This window comes from Rhinolophus ferrumequinum (genome assembly GCF_004115265.2).
Source record: "Rhinolophus ferrumequinum isolate MPI-CBG mRhiFer1 chromosome 15 unlocalized genomic scaffold, mRhiFer1_v1.p scaffold_54_arrow_ctg1_1, whole genome shotgun sequence".
NCBI classification, from domain to species: domain Eukaryota; kingdom Metazoa; phylum Chordata; class Mammalia; order Chiroptera; family Rhinolophidae; genus Rhinolophus; species Rhinolophus ferrumequinum.
The window spans coordinates 15,655,528-15,663,339 of record NW_022680357.1 but is presented as its reverse complement, the minus strand read 5'-3'; positions in this window follow the sequence as shown (position 1 = coordinate 15,663,339).

The following is a 7,812-nucleotide window of genomic DNA, read 5'->3' as shown; positions in this document are numbered from 1 at the left end:
CACATATGTACTCCAGAAATAGCAGTGGTTACTATTGTATCTTTACGTCTAGTCTAGCCTGGATTCTTAGCCTTTTCTCACCCATCCAGGAAAATGACTGGGTGTTCTCGAGCTTTTAACCCGACCATATTTGAGCCTCCCCACCTCCATTCTGACCTTAGCTACCCTCCCCTCCCTACCCCAACCGAATGTTAATACGTAGTGAACATTTATAACATGCCAAGGACTGGGCTGGACTCTTTACCTGGATTATCTCATTTAACCCACGATATTATTAAACCCATTTTAGAGAGGAGGGAACTAAGGCTCAGGGACATTCACACCATACAGCTAGGAAGTGGGCTCTAAGACCAGGTGTACCTGGTTCCCCAAAGTTGGAGTCATTTTAAAAGTTCTCCCACCATAGATACTGAGAGGTCGGGATAAAGGTCTCACCCCACACTTGGTCTCTACGCACAGGTACCACCAGCCAATTGTTTATTCCCATTTTACAGATAAGAAAACTGAGTCCCAAAGTCTACCCCAGCAGCAGGGACAGACCCCCTTTCTGATTCCACTCCTTAGGAGCTGGGTGTGAAGCTCACATCTCTGAGCTCTCGATCCCGCTTATCTCCCGAACCCCCACCACTGACTCCATCTGTTTCCCAGGCCTGGGGAAGCAAGTAGAGTGACACAATAACTGGTCCAGAGATCAGAAGATGCAGTTCTGACACCATTCAGCTGGGTGACCTTGGACCACTCACTTCCCTTCTCTGAGCCCCACGTTCCTCATCCCACGCCAAACCCTACCTCAGTGGTCATCTCAACATTCCCCTCTCTTCTCACACCCTGACCCCCCCCATTTGTCATCCTCAGGAGGCAGAGGTGGAGAAGCAACGAGCCATTAAATACAAAGAAGCCATCTCTTTGGAGCCAAAAGTTGCTGCCTTTTCAAGGACAAAGAGAAACATACCTGCATTAACCACTTACAGCTGGAGTGCCCAGAGCTGCGTGAGGAGCCAAATCTGTGGGAGGCATTACCACCCTGTGGCCACCGGGCTGCACTGCAGGCCACCTCCAGAGGCTCAGAGACTATGGAGTTCAAAAGATAAAGAGGGCCGTTGACCCTTAGGGAACGGTCAGTTCAACAAGGCCTAGAGGACAGAGAGGGAAGCACCCTGTACTGGAACGTGCACAGGCTGTTCGCCGGCTGGAACACGATTCCCCAGCTAACCCCTTGGCTCCTTCTCTCACTCCTCCAAGCCTCAGCTCACCTGTGTCCTTTCTCAGCAGCCTATAAACTGGCAATGCAGCACGCCCCACCCCCTGCACCCACGTCGTGCCTTGTCGTGTCCATCTCCGTCTAAGGGGCTGCGTGTCTTACTAGCTGAGGCCACATGTCTTTGCTCATCATCCAACAGGAATTGTCTGTTTTGCTCACAGGTGTGACCCAGCCCCTTGGACAGGGCCTGGCCCACAGCTCATTTATTTATTGAATGATTGAATGAATGAATGAATGAATGAACGGACTGGTTCGGCAGCTTAGACAAACTGCTGAGACTCTCTGAGGCTCAGTTTCCTCCGTGTCTCTTACCGGCCTCATAGGATTGCGGTAAAGATCCAATGAGGTCCTGGTGTGGGTTAAATGTGTGTCCCCCCAAAATTCATGTCCACTTGGGACTTCAGCATACGACCTTATTTGTAATTATGCCCTTTAGAGATATAATTAGTTAAAATGGGGTTCTACTGGATTGGGGGAGCCCTTAAATCCAAGGACTGGTGAGGACACAGAGACACACAGGCACCCAGGGAAGGAGGCCATCCGTGTAGACAAGGTCAGAGATGGAGCTTTGCTGCCACGAATTCAGGAACACCTGGAGCCAGGTGGGGCCGCTGGAAAAGGCGAGGAAGGACTCTTCCCTTCAGAGGGACCGTGGCCCCGAGGACACCTTGATTTTGAACTTCTAACCTCCAGAACTGTGAGAGAATACATTTCCGCCGTTTTCAGCCTCCCAGTTGGGGGCACTATTATCGCAGTCACAAAAATCCATCCAGGCTCCTGTTAAACACAGCGGAAAGCGGGAAGCAGGTGTTTGCGGTTGAATACCCTCTACTGCAGAGAAAGTCCACATCATGAGAGGCCCTGGAGCTGGAGAGGTCACCTTGGACCTGCCAGCCTGGCCAATGCCACGCAGAGCAGTGACAAGCCCTATCCAGATCACACAGCCACCAGCAAAGCAGTGGCGGGATTCGAAGCCACTGCCTTTGGGAGCAGTGTATGACAGTGCATGGACAACTCAGACCCCAGCCAGGCAAACGTAAACACACCCAGGCTCTGCGTTGTTTGTTTATAATGTCGTTTACAACACTGTTCAATAACGAATAGGCTGACCTCGGTTCTTTCACTAGGACCAAGAAGGCGAGAGTAATGGAAGGAACTAATACACAAACAAATATATGTGCACACACATTGTAAATAACATCGTTCATCTTCCGCTGGTAGATGTTCTCACACACCTTTAAGAATGCGTCCCATGTCATGTCTCAGACCCTAGGGTCTGTGGGCCCAGGGTGGCCCCGGGCAGTGCAGAGGTGGCGGTTCCAAAAGCTGCCAGGGGTGCTTCTCCAATCCCATCTACCAACTTACAACAAAGCCCAAAGCATGGGACACGCCAAAGACACTGTCAGAATAAAAAAAGATGTCTGGCAGAGACAAAAGGAACAGAACAAAGAGAAATGTCTCCCCCAAGTGGGAAGCCCAAGAAATGCCTTCCAAGAGAAAGGAGAAAGGAGCCGCGCACGCTCCAGCTCACCTCTGAAGGAGAACTGGACAGTGGGGCTGGACCATGGTCATGTTCCAGACCGGGGGGGTTGCAAACTCAAGTGCCTCTGGGGCTGGCAGGAGATAGACGTAGGGAGGCGAGCTGGGTGGGGACGGTGGTGAGCCCCAGGTCTATGGGAATGGCAGCCGCAGCTTAGGAGCTGCATACAACTCAGGGGGTCTGCAGGATGTTGGGGTCTTGGTTCCCAGAGAAGACACATCTCCACCAGGGGACACATTTCAAGCTACAGTGTCCATCTGGTCCCTTTGGGCTCCTTGTGGCGAGAGATGAACAGACAGAGAAAGGAAGCCTGGCAGGAAAAGCTGCCTCGGGCCGGCTGGAGGAGGCAGGGCTGCTGCCCCCCCCAGAGCCGCTGGGATTCAGATGGTTGCCCTGGGCTCCTCTTACCTGCTTCTGATGGCACCTTGGTCAGTTCAGCTGCTACAACCGATACCACACACTGGGTGGCTGGCAGACAGCAGAAATGTATTTCTCACAGTTCTGAAGCCTGGATGTCCAAGGTCAAGGTGCCAGCAGGTTCTGGTGAGTGCCCGCTTTCAGGTCGCACACTGCCGATTTCTCCCTGTGTCCTCACATGGCAGAAAGAGGGAGCTCTGTGGCGCCCCTTTTCTCAAGGCACTGATCCCCTTCACGAGGGCTCCACCCTCATACCCTCACAATCACCCAAGGCCCCACTTCCAAAACCCATCACGCTGAGGGTTAGGGTCCCAACACAAGAATTTGGGGGGACCCAAATATTCAGTCCATCACTCATGGGAGTGGTTAAATGTAGCAGCTGAAGCCTGAGTTGGGGTGGCGACCAGGCCTCAAGACCCGTGAGGATAAAGGTCTTCGTCAGCCCCAGGTAAACCACTGGAAATGTGACAGTAAAAGCTATTACAAGAAAATATATAAATATCCATTGTTTGCTTATTCACTCAACATGCATGTATGGAGCGCCAACCAGGTGCCTGGGAGTTTCCAGACCCCCATGACTCCAGCGCTGGGGCAGGAAAGGGCTCTGCGTCACTCACAGCTCTTGTCTGCAAGACACAGAAACTGGCTTGAGTTAATTAAGCAGTAAAGGTGTTTAGTACAAAGATTCTGGAGGTCTTCTGGAATCATCTGTACCCATGGGGCCAGCAGAGGAGAAGCTGGAGTCTCCCAGGACAGGGGCGTGGGGGAGGGGACAGGCCAGAGGAAGCCCCACCCTTGGCCTGTCCTAGTTTCCTCTTGCACGGCAGGGGGACACATTTTCCTCTGCTCTGTGCTTCTCTCTCTCCTCCCCCAGTTCCTGCTTTCTGCCCTTGCCCTGACTCACTTCACCATCCCTGCCTGCCTCCCCATTACATAACTGTCCCCTGTCCCAGGGGCCCTTATGTAACCCAAGTAACCTCAGTCTTCTATGCCCACTTTGCAGCTCCCACCTCAGCTTCCCCTGTCTGGAATAATTTTTCACAGTTGGCTGGGCCAAGTCCTCAGCAAGGAAAGTGAAGAAAGGGAGGAGGTGGAAGGAGGGGGGGATGGGGAGAAGGGGGAGGAAGCCACTCCCCACCCCAGCCATGGGGCTGGACAGGCTCGCCTGGCAGGAATGAGCTCAGGAGAAACCTCTTCTGCACACCACGCCTGAGCCACGGCCCGTCATCAGGGGACTCACGCTGGCTTTGCGATAATTACCCTCGCTGTGCCTCAACGCCCGCTTCTGGAAAAGAGGAATGGCGATATCTGCACCCCCATGTTTGCTGCAGCGTTATTCACAGTAGCCACGACATGGGAACAACCTAAGTGTTTGCTGACAGAGGAATGGATAAAGAAAACGTGGTCTGTGTGTACAATGGAATATTACTCGGCCTTCAAAAAGAAGGGAATCCTGTCATTTGCGACACCATGGATGAACCGGGAGGGCATCGCGCTGAGTGAAATAAGCCAAGTCAAATACTGCACGATCTCACTTCTATGTGGAATCTGCAAGAGCGGAACACATAGAGACAGATGTCTGTCATGGGCACAAAACAATAAAGTGGCAGCAACAGTGTATCCACATTTGCTCACGCCTGGCTGTCCACTACAAGGATGAATCCAGAGATGCCCCTGGCCTGAAGCGTCCCCCACTCTCATTCCGGAGGGAAAGTCAAGTGCTGGAGTCCCAGGGGAACCTGAGCCCCCTCGGTTAATTAGGAGATTCTCCCACAATGTCCTGTGCTCAGCAGCTCTCCCTCTCTAGTGAGACAGTCTGCCTGTGACCGGGAGCTCCCTGAGAGTAGGATCCATCTATGAATCGCACCAGAATCAGGAACAGCCCCAAGGAAAGCGCTAGGGACACCATCGGGGTCCGATATTCAGGCAGTCACCTGCCTGAAGCAACTGGAGGGGTGCTGAAAATATCATCCCGTCCACTGCTCGAATCCTCATCATTCAAACCCACTCCTCCATGGAGGTAAGTCAGATGGGCAGTGGGGTGACATGGGAAGAGCAGAAGTGAGTAGGTTTGCATCATCCTGCCTCCGGCACTCCCCTTGGAGAAGCCCCTCGAGCTGTCCCAGCCTCAGTTTTATCACAGAGAGGTACAGACACCTACCTGGGATGGTTCTGCGGTGAAAGCAAGATGAGCCAGGGAGAGGCACGCGGGCGGCTCCAGAATCCCAGGGGCTCGCCACTTGGGAGATGACCTCCTTAGCGGAGAAATCAGGATCCTTCTCATGGGTTTGGATACAGAATAGACACACTTTAAAGAGGAAAGGATTCATTTGGTTGAGACACACCCCTCTGCCCCCCCCCCCCCCCCGGCTGTGGGATCCAAGGATGAACAGCAGACACGTTTCTTGTTCTCGCTGAACTTACAGCTACACTCTCCACACACTAGCCGCTGGCCACATGAGGCTATTTAAGTTTCAATGAATTAAAAGTAAATAAAACGGAAAGTTAGCACTTGTCACATGTAAAGTGCTCACGTATAGCACTGACAGCAAACACATCCATCGACGTAGAAAGTTCTCGTGCATAGAGTTAAGCTGGGGAGACTGACACTAAACAAAGCGAGAAGCCCTGGGCGGTGAGGAATGGAGCCAGGAAAGTCTGTGTGTTTCCAGAGCGCGAGGTGGACGGAGCCTTCGAGAGCCTGACCCAGGCCCCTGCCACCTTCTAGCGCTGTTCTCTCCAGGGCTGGAGCCTGGGGTGGCAGCCCTGCAGCGCCACGAGGCGCGTCTGTGTGGATGTCTGACCTCGCAGCAAATGCTACCAGGGTAGCCCCTGGTTGAGAAGAAAGGCCAGGATTGGATCCCAGCTCTGCCAACGGCATCGTGGCCGGCCAGTAATTAACCTCTCTGGGCCTCAGTGTCTCCATCTGTAATATGGGATGAATGATAGTATCCGCCTAGAGCATTCCTGGTGGGATAAATACTTTAAAGACGAGAACACTCAGGAAGCACCACGTGAGTTATGATGATGAACTTCTTGGGGGTGGAGGGAATGCACCTGCCACCGAAGAGCCACCTTCATTTTCACTCTTTGCTTCGCAAAGTCGTCTCCAAAGCTAAACTGATCAGGGTCCGTCTGTAAAATAAACCGGGAAAGGGAATATAATCACAGCCATAATACTCATCAACTCACAGCGAGGGCTTTCCACGTGCCAGACTCTACGTGAAGCGCTTTACAGATAGCGTGTGTTTCATTTTCACAACAACCCCAACAGGCGTGTACTACTAAAATTTTCTTCACTTTGCGTATGAGGAAATTGAGACAGAAAGGCGAGCTCGCCCACGTTTAAAACGGAGGGTGGGGGGAAAAAGGATCCCGGCGTCAGTTCCACTAGATACCACCAGGTGACAGTGCCCTCCCACTTTCCAATTCTGCAGTCTGACCGGAACACTGAGCAAGCAAGGGTCCGCCCGCAAATATTTAATGATCGCCTACTGTGTGCTAGGGAAAATATAATAAATAAACGGGGGAAAATATGCTGTCCTTCCCGTCCACTTTTCCTTAAAAATAAAAAAATGTATTCACAGAGATGCGTAGGTGGCCTGACTAGCAGTAAACCAGCTTGGCTGGGCGGGAACTCGGGGAGGCTCGCAGGAAGAGATGAGAACATCTGACAGGTCCGTGGTCCCCAAAGATCAAGGGCAGGCAACTACCCTCCCGAAAAGGAGTTATTCTGCCACCTTCCTGCCTCCCCAGCCCCACCTCACCCCCACCGCAGGGAGATGGGAGCAGGGCTCATCTTCCTGTCCTGTCTTGTAGAGCCGGGATGGGACGGGGTGGGTAGGATGAGGGGGTCTCTCCCTAGGAAACTAGAGTCGGGGGTCCTCAAAGTTCTGGGGGGTTTTCAGGGGAGACCTGAGGAATCTAGCCTAAGGTCTCCTAGGGATCCAGCGTCGTGGGAGTGCTGCAGCTCAGTCTCCCAGGCCGGATCCGGGCAATGCCCACTTCGGATGGCAGGGTGGACTAGGAGCCGGACTCAGTGCCCAAGTGCTAGGCTGCCCCTGGACCCTTCCTTCCAGCCGGTTCCAAGGCCGCCGTGGGGAAGCGCGGGGCGCGCTTTCTGGCTGTGTCCCGGGCCGCGGAGTGTATGCGCCCGCCGGGAAATTGGTGGACGTGTGTGTACGTGGATAACGCGAGCCGCATTGGTGGTGGGGCTCCTGTGTATGTACCCACGTGAGGGGTGTACTGTGTGGACGTGTATGTTTGGGGTGGCCAAGGACGTGGGTGTTCACCCAGTGTGCGCCAAGGGACACGGGGGGGAGGGGGAGTGGAGTACGCCCAGGTGAGAAAGGGCTGCATTTCGAGCTGCGTAGAGGAGGCCCAGCCACACGTGCGTGCCTGCTGGTGCTGCACAGAGGCGTCGGTGACTTTGGAACGCGCTCCGCGGGAACCTCTCTGCGTCGTGGATCGAGGACTAGCAGATTGAGCGGAAGTTACTGTTTAGGAACCCACGTTGGAGGGTACCCTGGGTGGGGTAAAGGCCCTGCACTGGGGTACTGTGGGGCTGTCCCTCCGTGTGTGTGTGTGTGTGTGT